The sequence below is a fragment of the Rhinopithecus bieti genome, unplaced genomic scaffold (assembly GCF_001698545.2).
Source record: "Rhinopithecus bieti isolate Rb0 unplaced genomic scaffold, ASM169854v2 scaffold_6481, whole genome shotgun sequence".
In the NCBI taxonomy this organism is placed as follows: domain Eukaryota; kingdom Metazoa; phylum Chordata; class Mammalia; order Primates; family Cercopithecidae; genus Rhinopithecus; species Rhinopithecus bieti.
In genome coordinates, this window is record NW_016805314.1 from 3391674 (window position 1) to 3404010 (window position 12337).

Below are 12337 nucleotides of genomic sequence, written 5' to 3' on the forward strand. Positions count from 1 at the left end.
GAGAGAACCATGCACATTGTCACAGAATTGTACAGAAAGCAAGTAGAAAGGGTGAAAAGGGAGGGTGTAAAGAAAGAGAACTTGATGTTTCATCCATACATCATAGCCAGGCTGGAGTTTCAGTGTTACACACTCTTTCTTTTTTTTTTTTTTTTTTACAAATGTGTTTTTTATTTGTACATATTTATAGGGGTACATGAGATGTTGTGTTACATGAATATAATGTGGTAATCAAGTCTGGATATTTAAGGTATCCATCACTTAAATACATTTTTGTAAAGTATAGTCATCCTAAGCTATCAAACCATGAATTTATTCCTTCTATCTTACTATAGGTACCCTTTAACCTACCTCTTTTCATCCTTTCCCCTCACCCCACTCACCTGTCCCAGTATCTGTGATATATTTTACACTACCTCTATGTGTTCATAATTTTTAGATCCTACATATGAGAACATGGAATATTTGTCTTTTTGTGCCTGGCTTATTTTACTTATAATGACTTTCAGTTCCATCTGTGTTGCTGCAAATGACATCATGATAAAATTAAAAAATAAAAAATAAAAAAACTAAAAATAGAACTACCATTTGATCAAGCAATCCCACTATTGGTTATCTATCCAAAGGAAAAGAAATCAATATATCAAAGAGATACCTGCACTAGCCTGTTTATTGTAGCACTATTCACAATAGCAAAGATACAGAATCAACCAAAGTGCCCCCTCAGCACACACACACACACACACACACACACACACATGTGCGCGCGCATACCCAATGGAATATTGTTTAGCCATAGAAAAGATAGTGTTACACACTCTTAAAGCCAAAAGTTAATCTTATCTCCTGTGCGACTTCACAAACAAAATATCTCGACCAGAGAGCAATGAGGTGGGAATCTTCCCCTTACACAAACTTCCTGGTGCACAGACCAGACCCCAGGCCCAGACAGGGGAGCCCACCCCCAGGAGCACTGCAGCCGCCTCACTGCTGTGTCCCTCCCCAGGAAGGCCCGGGCCAGAGAAGCAGCCTTGCTAAGGGATCAGCAAGGTGGAATAAAGGCCTGGCCTGTTGCACCGATCAGGGACAGCTCTGAAGGATGAAGCCAGCTTCCAGAACCCCCTGTGGGGTCAGCTGAGGCCTCTGACCTGACTATGGAGCCACTGGGCCCTGCTTCTCTCCTCCTGCTCTCAATCACTGCCTGGGTGGAGTGTTTCCCCAGGAACACGTCTCATGGCACTTAGGAAACGGAGTCCATGGAGTTGAAAGGTGACTAAGACACTAAATGTATCAGAACTAATTGCAATGATGGGAATAGTAGGATGTTTTGTGAAACCAACTAAGAAAATAACAGCTGTTTACAGTGAAACAAGAATGCTTTAAGTAAGAGAATAATAGCTTGTTGAAAATGATTTATCAACTGCCACATACCTCGACAGAGTCTGTGTGATCCTTCCCTTGTCTGGGTCAAGCATATTCATTTGAGATTGTCTCGGAGGAAGGCCACTGGCTCTTTCTCTTATGTCTCCCAGGTGCTGGAGATGACACTGGCCTCTGCCTGTATGGAAACAGCCTATGGAAAAAAATAGAAGAAGTAGGAAAGAAAAAACAGAGGAAGGAGAGATTTTAGGATTGGCTAGTGATAGGAGATAGCTTGTTGAGGAAACGATTAAAAGACATCCATCTGACATGAGGGTCACCAGGGAAATGTGTCACCACTGTGCTTCCTTGGCCACGAAGCCAGGTTGTCTCTGCAGCTTGGAGGTGCATTTGTCTGGACACACATAGCCACCAGCACCACAAATCAACTGCATGTGAAACAACTGACAGCCCTCTGGGTGTTTTGGAGTCATTTGGCTTTACCTGGAAAGATGCTGTAAAAGGTAACTACAGCTGGATGTGTCACACCTGGTCTTAGTGTGAGCCACTTGGCATCGCTGGATGTCCATTATCTCACTCACTTATGTGAAATGCCAGTACCCTCGGGCCTTTGAGTTTGCCACCCCTTTTTTAAAATTTTAGATTCTAGGGGCACATGTGCAGGGGTATTTTTTGTTTCTGTTTTTGTTTTTGTTTTTTTTTGTTTGGTTTTGAGATAGAGTCTCACTCTCGCCCAGACTGGAGTGCAGTGGCATGATCTCGGCTCGCTGCAACCTCTGCCTCCCGGGTTTAAGTGATTCTCGTGCCTCAGCCTCCTGAGTAGCTGGGATTACAGCGGCCCGCCATCACACCCAGCTAATTTTTGTATTTTTGGTAGAGATGGGGTTTCGCCCTCTTGGCCAGGCTGGTCTCAAACTCCTGGCTTTCTGCCTACCTCGGCCTCCCACAGTGCATGTGCAGGTTTTTACATGGATATATTGCATGACTGAGGTTTGGGCTTCAGTTGAATCATCACCCAGGTAGTGAACACAGTACCTGATAGGTAGATGTTTAGCCCTTTCTTCTGTCCTTCCTTGCCCCCTCTAGTAGCCTCCAGTGCCTACTGTTCTTATCTTTATGTCCATGCCCAATGTTTAGCTCCCCCACATAAGTCAGAAGGTGTGATATTTGGTTTTCTGCTCCTGCATTAATTCATTTAGGGTAATGGCCTCCAGCTGCATCCATGCTGCTGCAAAGGACATTATTTTATTCTTTGTTATGGCTGCATAGTATTCCTCGGTTGCCACACCTTTTTGATTGACCTTTGACAGACCTTTCAACATACTGAATTTCATATCTTTTTAAGCAGATGTATTGATTCAATTTTTCTGGTCAGCTCAATGGTACAGGAACTAGAAGAAAGTGCTGGAAAGCATATTAAACACGAGAGCCTCCTCTAGAAGTGACGGTGCCTTTCATAATAATCTAAGGGGCAAGAAGGGAAAAGGAAGGATAAGTAAGTTCACTCTTAGAAAGAATACAAGGAAGCAGAAGGCAGCTGGAGATGGCAGCTGGAGATGGCCAAAATTACTGACATTCTGATCCGTGTGAGTGAATTTAAGGGCAAAGAAACAATATCTATATGTCCTTTAAAAACCTCAATTACGAAGGTTTGCTTCCTCCACGGAGGTGTCACAGACAGCTGTAGTCCCAGGAAATAAACCCACCCTCTTTCTTCCTAGTTTCCAGCAGTTCTCAAGAGCCAGCGCTGCTCAGGCAAAGCAGAAAACAGCCGTCCCTATTGAGTCCTCCTGCTGGATTCGTTTCTTTTGGCATCCTCCTTCCCAGCCAGGCCTTTCGTTATACTTGGGCCAGAGTAGGTTTTGCAGGTAAGCGTGAGTTAAGAAGCCATTTTCCCTGGATTTTAGAGGCGTGCTGGGCCACCATGCTGTGTGCTCTGCCAGCCAAAATTCCTGTGTTTTGTGTCACTTAATCTTCAACATTTACAGATGGTGTGTCCATAAGATTCTCCACCATTAAAAATTAAGCTTAATATGTTACTTAGAACTGAGTTCTATTATTTCCCAAATGCACTCTCCTCCTCAATTTCATTTCTAAAATATATCTGACAGGCAACCCGGCAGTCTGGGGATATTGCAGAAAGTGGGACGTAGTATAATTACATGAAAATTACAAAATTCTGCCGGTCATCCTCCTGCCCAAGCTCTCAGTCTCAGGCTCCTCCCTATCTTAGTCATAAAATGCCCAGTGATCACTCAGAACTGCTCGTTAAAAATCAGAGGTAAATAGCGTATAGCTCACCAAGGCAGCAGGTCTCTCCAGGGCGAGCTCCTGCTTCGAGTCTCACCGTTTTTTGTTTTGCCTCTACTGTACCACTAATCCTGGCTCAGTCACAAACCTCCTCGGTGCCTCAATTTTTCCAAGTCTCAAATGGAGGTAACATAAAAAAGCAGGTAACTTAAATAACATGGGAATCGTTCATGAAAGGTTAGGAGAAAACGTACTATTGCTGTTATTTCTGGATTAATCTGTTCTTAATATATTATATTAAGACATTAATTCCCCGACCCACCCACTTCTCTGGAATTTTTTTTTTTTTTTTTTTTTTGAGACTGAGTCGCACTCTGCCACCCAGGCTGGAGTGCAGTGGCGCGATCTTGGCTCACTGCAACCTCCACCTCCTGGCTTCAAGCGATTCTCCTGCCTCAGCCTCCTGGAATTTCTTAAAGCTTCCAGTTTTTAGGCAAATATTGCAGCTGCCTTGTGTGGGGGAGAAGAGACTGTGTGTGAGAGGAGAATGGAGACAGCGCTAGCAGGAAAGACACAGCTCAGCGAGCAAGAGTAGAGGGGGGCCCAGAGACATCGTAGACCCGGGGGGGACTTGCAGCCACAGAGAGGCCACCAGGACCCAGCCGTGCACCACAGGGGACAGCCAAGAGTCAGGGCCAGTATGCACCAAGTGTGTTTATTCAAGGGAAGAGGCAGGGGAGGAAAATCACTACTGGCTTCTGCATCTCCTCTCAGACATCCCCAGATGGAATGCGATTGCTTCTCCTGACTGGGAGGGCCGCTCTGAAAACATGACAGAGAGAGCAGTCGCAGGAGGACGGGGTAACTCATCACACAGTATCACCTTTCCATCGGGGTAGTTTTTGTAGGTAGGAGGCCAGATGCAATAACAACTTATTGCCAAACTTACTCCAGCAGGCGTTGGAAATCTTTTCCAGATCAGATGGCTTCTGCGAGCTGGACGGCAGCCCGGCCGCCGAGATGATAACTGAGTTGACTCTGCTGCTCCCCAGTCTCCACATCTAGTTCAGTTCCATCACTGGAGTCACGCTGGTGATTACATTCTTCCATCCTGGGTTCTGCTCATGTGTCTGCTAAATGGAACAGTTAATTCAATAAACCCCATTTCATTATCAATAGCGTTTTCCTTCAGATTATTCTGTTGGCTAGGATTTTTCTCTTATTGTGGCTACATTCCTTTTGTTATGAGAATCACTATTTTTCATGTTAGTCAGTTGCACTACTAATAATGCTCTGTGTCGTGGCCGAAAGCATCACTTATCAACTCACTGAAAAGTCATCTTAGTGCAGCATTCCCGTGTCTCCAAACAGCAAATCCTGGCAGGAAACCACGGAAAGAACATAGAAAGGTTACTGTGTTTCCCGTCACCCTTTGGACTTAATTTGTCAGGGAAGAGCCTTTACTGAAAACCCCAGGGTGTAGAGCAGTGTGACAAGGATGCAGAATGCGTGGGCTCGCTCAGAGAACCCTGCACCTTCACACTGGGAAGCCAGGCCCACGGCAGCCAAGTTACTGGTAAGATGAAACCCTCCAAAGCCAAGCTGCCAACAGGGATTGTTCCACCAAAAGTGAAAAAGGAAAGAGAAAAAAAAATCTTTTCAAGCACACTGCACTTGACTAAATCTCCAGAGCTCTGGAAGAAGTTTGGGTGAAAAGAATGACATCACAGGGGCTTTGTGAAGAACAACAGGCATCCTCCCCTCCATGAATCTGACCAAACAAAACCTTCAGGAAGTTCGAGTATGATCCTAATGTCCGCAGCCCCTGGGATGCTCCATGGGGGAGGTGGAGGACAGTGGGGTGTCAGGGAACCAGAGAGTAGAAACTATTTTGCAGGAAAAAATAAGTAAATATGTGTTGGGTGGTTCTGCCATAGTGAGCCCAGGAGTAGGGAGAGAGACTGAGGTTAGCAGCCTTAGTTGTCACTTGAATGACTCCCCCCATGTCACCATCAGCCTTTATTCTGTAGGAAGTTGTCAGTTCAACTCTTCGAGGGGCAGGTTTGTTATCAGCAAGCGGTTTACAGCCCCTGGGCTGTGCATTAATTAAAACGGCTTTGTGCCCAGCCTTATTCATTAGCACGCTGCTTCCTTAATCACTGCCTCTTCAGCCACCAGGACAATCTATAAATCTCCTCATATGTGAAATAATGAAGTGGAATGGTTCAATTTATTACAATGTAATAAGTCAGGAGAATGTGGAGGTGGACAAGGCTGCATGGAAGCGGTTGCCTGCCCAGAGCCCTCCCTCCTCATTACCTGACACGCAGCAGCAGTCAGAACCTGCCTGGGTCCCTGCCTGTCCCAGACTCTTGTGCCCTTTGCATCTGTCATCCAGACAGACACAGACCTCAGAAGAAAGAATGGCTGGAGAGGAGCAGAAACAGTCCCAAAGGGTGCTGCAGGGCTGGCGGCTTACTCCACAAAGCTGGGGTCCGTGGAAGAGGGTGCTCACACCCAGGGGCTCATCAACTCTTCCAGAGGACCCTCAGCTGGACCACGCGGGGACACTACCTCCTCTTCATGCAGTGAGGCTCCAAGAGCAGAAGTCACCCACCCAGAGGCAAACAGTGAGCGAGCAAGGAAGAGATTCCTCCTGCACTCTTCTAGGCAGACGCCTCAACTGTCTAGCGCGCACAGGAGCCTCCCCTACCTGCGCATAAGAACACCTTGGAGCTTTTAGAACTTGCAACACGCAGCCCCCAACCAGATGAAATACAACTGACTCTCCAAGATGAGGCCAGGGTACCAGCAATTATCAAGGGCTCCTTGATTAATTCTAATGTGCGCCCTGTTGAGAGCCACATGCTCCCTCTTGTAAGAATCACTGCAGTGCTGGTTCAAGAGGCAAATTCCCAGGCTCCTCCCCTGGAGGGCTGGTTGATTAGTTTGGGGGTGCACAGCCCAAGAATGAACACTTGTATCAAGTTCCCTAAAAGATTCCTAGGACAAGACACCTTTGGTAAAGACTGAGCTGTCTCTAAAACATCTAGCCCTTGCTATCCCATTTCACCTCCTAAGTGAATGGGCTCAATTCCTCCCCGACTTCGAGACACGTGGTAGATGCCATTTGTGCGACTGACACACTTCCACCAGAGAAGCCAGATCTTCCGCCTAAGACTGTGATAAATATAATAAACACCAAGACTGTGTACGTTTCTGCATGCTAACTATAAACTCCTTCCTTCTTTCATTCACTTATTCCTAACCATCCCATACCCCCAAAGCTCTGCCTTAAGTGGCTCTGCTGGCTTACAAAGGTGGGATGTCCAGGTTCCGCCTAGTTTTCCATCTCCGAGGTATCCTATGACCAGAAACTAGAAGCACAGCCTGACTCATAGATGCAGTCGGTGAGATGCTTCAGATCAGAGACCCGTGCCCATAGAATCAGCTAAACAGGAGCTCTGGGAGGCCGACATCCACACATTCATTTCACTCCAGAAGTTCACCGCAGCTTCCAGGAATGAAGCTCCTGGTTTGACATGTTTGTCCAGAGATAACCCCAAGCCAGGCATTGAGGAGTGGGCGGCACCAATTTGAAGAGGAAGCGGCTGGGCCACACAGCTGTCCAGATGCAGCCATTTGCCATCCGTGCTGCCAAGCAGATTTATTCCTTGGCTTGCTAGATGTGGTCAGCAACTGCCAGACGTCACCAACTTCCAGTCCACTGGCTTTCCCTGACATCCTCTGGAAAGAGGGGACAGCGCTGCAGCCCCATGGCCAGGTGTGCTCCACCTGGCCTCTCCAACCTATACCTGGCTCTTCCTCCTGGAAAGATGGGAGGGAAGGTCCCAGGAGCCAGCACAGTCCTTCTTGGTGGCACAGGCAGCAGGTGGGCAGTGGAAGAGGGGGTGTCACAGGCCAGGACAAGTCGTCCCTCGATGATGTTTTCCTTTCTGAGGGACACCTCATGGATCTGTGAACGTGGGAAAATATACATGGCTCCAATTCTTTGAGATCCAAATGCCGTTCAGTGAGGAAAACGCAGAAACAAGGTGTGTAGCAAATAGCATTGCTGCTTACAAAAGGGCTACCAGTCAGCCCACCCCACACTCTCTGCTGCTTTCTTTTTTATCCTTGGTACTATGTAGCGTGGTATGGACTGAACATTTTGTCTTTTTAGTATTCTTGTGTTGAAGCCCTAACTCCTAAAGTGAGAGTATTAAAAGGTGGGGCCGTTGGGAGGTGATCAGGTCATGAGGGTGGAGCCCTCGTGAATGAAATTAGTGCCCTTATAGGAAGAGACAAGAGAAAGTTTACCCCTCTCTCTGTCTCTCTCCCTCCCTCGAACCCTTCCCTCTCTCCCACATGAGGACTCAGGGAGAAGACAGCCAACTGCAAAGCAGGAAGCAGCCCTCACCAGACACCAGCTCTGCCAAGCCTTGATCTTGCAGCTTGATCTTCCCAGCTTCCAGACTGTGAGAAATAGAGGTCTGTTGTTTAAGCCTCCCAGGCTATGGTCATTTGTATAGCAGCTCTAGCCAAGACACAGCACTTATCACCTGCTAATCTACTATCACATTTGCAGAATCGGTGTGCTTATTTTTTATTATCTGTCTCCTCCCGCTAGCAGATAAGCCCCACAAGGGCCGGGACCATGGTTTGTTTTGTTTAGTGATGTGTGCTTATTGCTACCAACCATGCCTGGCACATTGGAGGACTCCACGGCTACTCAGTGAGTGCCAGTAAGTGCAGGAGAGACTGGACAGCATCAGTGGGAATCACCCACCCCCCATCTTGCCCCAGGAGAAGGGAGACACATGAAGGAGAGAAAGTATGTGCACTCTTCATACCTTTCATACCTCTGCCTGTCCTAGGTATTCAGAGGGCTTTGGGCTGTCATCATATTCCATAAACAAACTAAGAAACCACGAGGTCAAGCTGCCAGCTGACATTCAGGCTGGCATCCTATCACTCTCCGTGGGAAGGACTCCACCTCTTCCATCCCACGTTGAGAAATCAGATCCCCCAGTGAAATATTGGTTGTTCTTGCTTAACCAGGTGACAAATAACATGCTTAATAAATTATAAATGATAAAATATTGCAGAAAAGCCCAATATCAATTTTAATAGTTTAAAATGATGTATTAATATGCTTCCATACTGTTTGCTGCATCTGTTATTTCTCACGTTCCCACGACACACTGTGAATGAGGAAGGGGAACCTGACAAGGTGAGTAAAGGGAGATGTGAGGCTGCCTTGATGGGTGGGGTGTGATGAGTGATGCGAGCACAGGCAGGATCAAAAGAGAAAAGATACCACCACTCCAGGTCTCAGAGATGTTTCCAGAGAATTCTAAATATTCATGAACCCCTCTTGACATCTCCCCTTTCAAGAAGATGCCAAAAGATCACAAAGCCTTTTGTGAAGGTTTTCTAACTCTGTCTCCTTCTAGGAAAACCACTTATTCTGTTGATTCCCCACTGGACTGTATTGAGTACCTGCCTCTAACATGGCCCCTCTCACACAGGAGCCAAGAAGCCCATTCACTTTGGATGGATGGATGGATGGATGATGGATGGATGGATGATGGTTGGATAGGTGGATGGGTGGGTGGATAGATAGATAGGTGGGTGGAAGGATGGATGGAAGGGTGGATGGATGGGAGGATGGGTGGAAGGGTGGATGGGTGGATAAGTGGGTGGGTGGATGGATGGATGATGGGTGAGTGGATGGGTAGATGGATGAATGATGGGTGGATAAGTGGGTGGATAGGAGGATAGATGGATGGATGACGGGTGGGTAGAGGGGAAGATGGATGAACGACGGGTGGATAAGTGGGTGGATGGGTGGGTGGGGGGATGGATGGATGGATGATGGGTGGGTGGGTGTATAGATGGATGAAGGTGGGTACATTACTGGGTTTATGGGTTTCTTTCCTCACTCAGCCTCTCTCCACTCACTTGTGGACTGTGCTCTCTAGCATAGGGACCAAGACCATCCTCAGAAGGGCACTAGACCAGGGACAACCCATCCTGTGTATTGCAGAAGTCGGCCCAAATAACTGCACGTAACAAAAGGATATCTCAGCCTTAGCAGCCTTCATTTAAAGACAGAAATTTCAAAATCAGTGCAGAAAGGCATTTAGGAAAGGGGAGTGGGCAGCCCCTTTGCACTTCCCTACCCACCCACTCAGCCCCAAGGTAGGAGTGGTGTTTCTAGTTGTCTCCTGACCCGGACACAGTGTGGAATCTCATAGGTGTTTAACATGCATTTGTTGAGTGGGTTCAGGAGCTGCAGAAGCTCTCTCCGAGCTTAGGAGCTTAGCGGGGAGGTAGTATCGCATCGAGGTCTCAGGGCTCAGACCCTGGAGCAGCATGCCTGGGCTCACAGCCCCAGACCTCACGTCCTGCCAGGGCTATGTGCTTGGGCAAGGTTCACAACCTCTTGTGCCTCTGTTTCTTTCTCTGGAAAATGGGAACAAATGAAAGTGCCTTCCACATAGGGTTGTTGTGAAGATTGGATGTGTAAATGCAGACACAGTGTTCAGAAGAGTTCTCGAGGCAGCCCATGCCGTGCAGGTGCCTATTGTCAGCAGTCTATGAGCATCGCATTTGAAGTCAGATGGTCCTGTGTTCAAGTCCTGCTCAGCCCTTTGCAAGTTCTGCCTCAGCCTCAGTGTGAGGAAGTCATTCAGGTCCCTGATGTGTAAAATGGGAATGATTCCATCCATATAAAAAAGCAGTCAAGAGGACTAAATGCATATAAAATTCAGGGTTGGACACATTGTTAGTGCTCAAAGATAACACTAATACTATTTTTTATTAATACTGATCACTATAACTAATTGTTCATATTTTTGGGTGGAAGACACAGCTTTAAAGAGCAGACTGACTCTTCCGCATGGTCTGAGGCTTAGATTGTAAGTTTGTGTGTTTTGTGATCTGGGCCACATCCCAGAACAAAATGCACAGTGGAAGGCCTGGTCTCCTGGGGGCAATTAACATTTGGCCTGCCTGGGGCCTACATTTCTCTTAATGAATTATCAGAGCTAAGTTGTCTAGGACTCTTTCTTTTTCCCCATTTCCTGGTTCTAAAACATAACAGACTAAAAGCAGAATTTGGATAAAACTGCTTTGCTCCCCCTGCCCCTAAAAGACAAAATAAACATATTGAGAAAGAAAGACACAGAGACAGGGACAGAGACATGATGGTAAAATAGGAAGAGAGAGAGAAGCAGACAGGGAAGACACTCCAGAAGCAATAAGCTCAGCTTCCACCAATGGGAGGGGTGGCTTCGTGAATACAGGTGTACATGGTGTCACCCTGAAGACAAAGCCGCCCGCCTGCTCACAAATCTATTAGCTGGTAAACACAATGTTCTGTAATTCCAGCTATTAAAAACAGCTTAAAGAGAAATCAAATCTTATTTAGCAGGGATTGCAGGGGTCTTCTTGGACTATGTTGAAGTTTCATATTCATCTAAGCAAACAGGCTCTAATTCTCCTGTGTTGGCTTTCTTGGAGACAATTGCATTTCCAAGCTTATTAAACATCCATTTAAAGGGGTGAGGAGGGCCTGTGAATGTTCCTTCCACCCCAGCCCCCCGACGCAGACAATAGTGGGGCTATGAATGACTTCCTAAATCAAGGGAAGCTACAGGGACAGGGAGAACATTTCCTGCAATTTGCATATGAAACAAGGTTGTCTGTGCTTTGCTGCCAGTGAAGAAGCAGCGACCCTAATTAGGGAGAGGGTCTTTGCACATCCTCAGTTCCTGAGGTCAGGCTATATATCATCACAAAAAAAGAGGTCTCTCAATCACTGAAGTATCGATGGTGGCTTTCTGTGCACGGGTGTACCCACTGTTCACACTGGGGCCATGTTCCCAGAACACCGTGAACTTTCAGATGCTTATTTTGTTGAGACACTAGGGCCACCGGTCAGGGTAGAAAACTGGGCTCTTTTATAAGCCATCAAATATACTTATGTGTTAAATGTTAAGTTTCAGGGTTCACAAGAGTCAGATGACATTTCTTCTGACTCTCCATATATGATTCTCAATATATGTCTGTTTAGTAGCTAAGAGCTAAATAAGCCTAAAAACAAAAAGATGACCTTGCAAGTCAGTCAGCTGGCAGATGCGAAATTGAATCAGGTCTCCATGCTTTCGGTCTGATAGTCCCACAACCAGATCAAATTACTTGTCTTCCTTCCCTTGGAAGTGCAATTCTTCATCTCAAAATCCCTTCAGTCTCGGACTTCTCAGAACAACTCTCCTGAACACAGGCAAGGAGGAGGCTTTAGCCTAATTATCCTCTGCAACTACTGGTGAAGACCAGGTTTTTATTCGGTATTTTTCTTGATCCGATACCAAACTTACAAGATCTTTTCAAGAATGACGCTGTTTGAATCCTTCCAAAAATAGAATGCCTGCAGCCACCTTTCCAAGCTATATGACAATTGCAATGCTAATGGGTCCCCAGGTCCCTGGAAATTCTAAGCAATGGGTCATTCTCTAGGCAGAAGAGAGACTCGATAACACCTAGGCAAAAATGTCCCCCAAGTCCTCTCTAATTACCATTCACTTCCTGTATACCTCCTTTTTCATCATTGCTGATTACAGATACATCCATGTCTGAATAATATCTTTCCACTTTCTAATCAGACAACTACCACTTACTCTGATAACCTGAGACACTCTAA

At 46.4% G+C, this 12337-nt stretch overlaps 1 protein-coding gene across 1 annotated transcript in view; it reads right to left on the bottom strand.

Annotated features, from left to right (window-relative positions):
• Positions 1-1431: 1431 nt before the first annotated feature.
• The window catches only part of LOC108529690 (uncharacterized), a 178030-nt gene continuing 167124 nt past the window's right edge, over positions 1432-12337 (bottom strand). The window contains exons 4-5 of the transcript XR_001885622.1: positions 4580-4763; positions 1432-1573 (exon numbers count right to left, since the gene is read on the bottom strand). The gene's annotated coding sequence lies outside the window, so the exon portion shown is untranslated. The remainder of the gene's footprint in view (positions 1574-4579; positions 4764-12337) is intronic.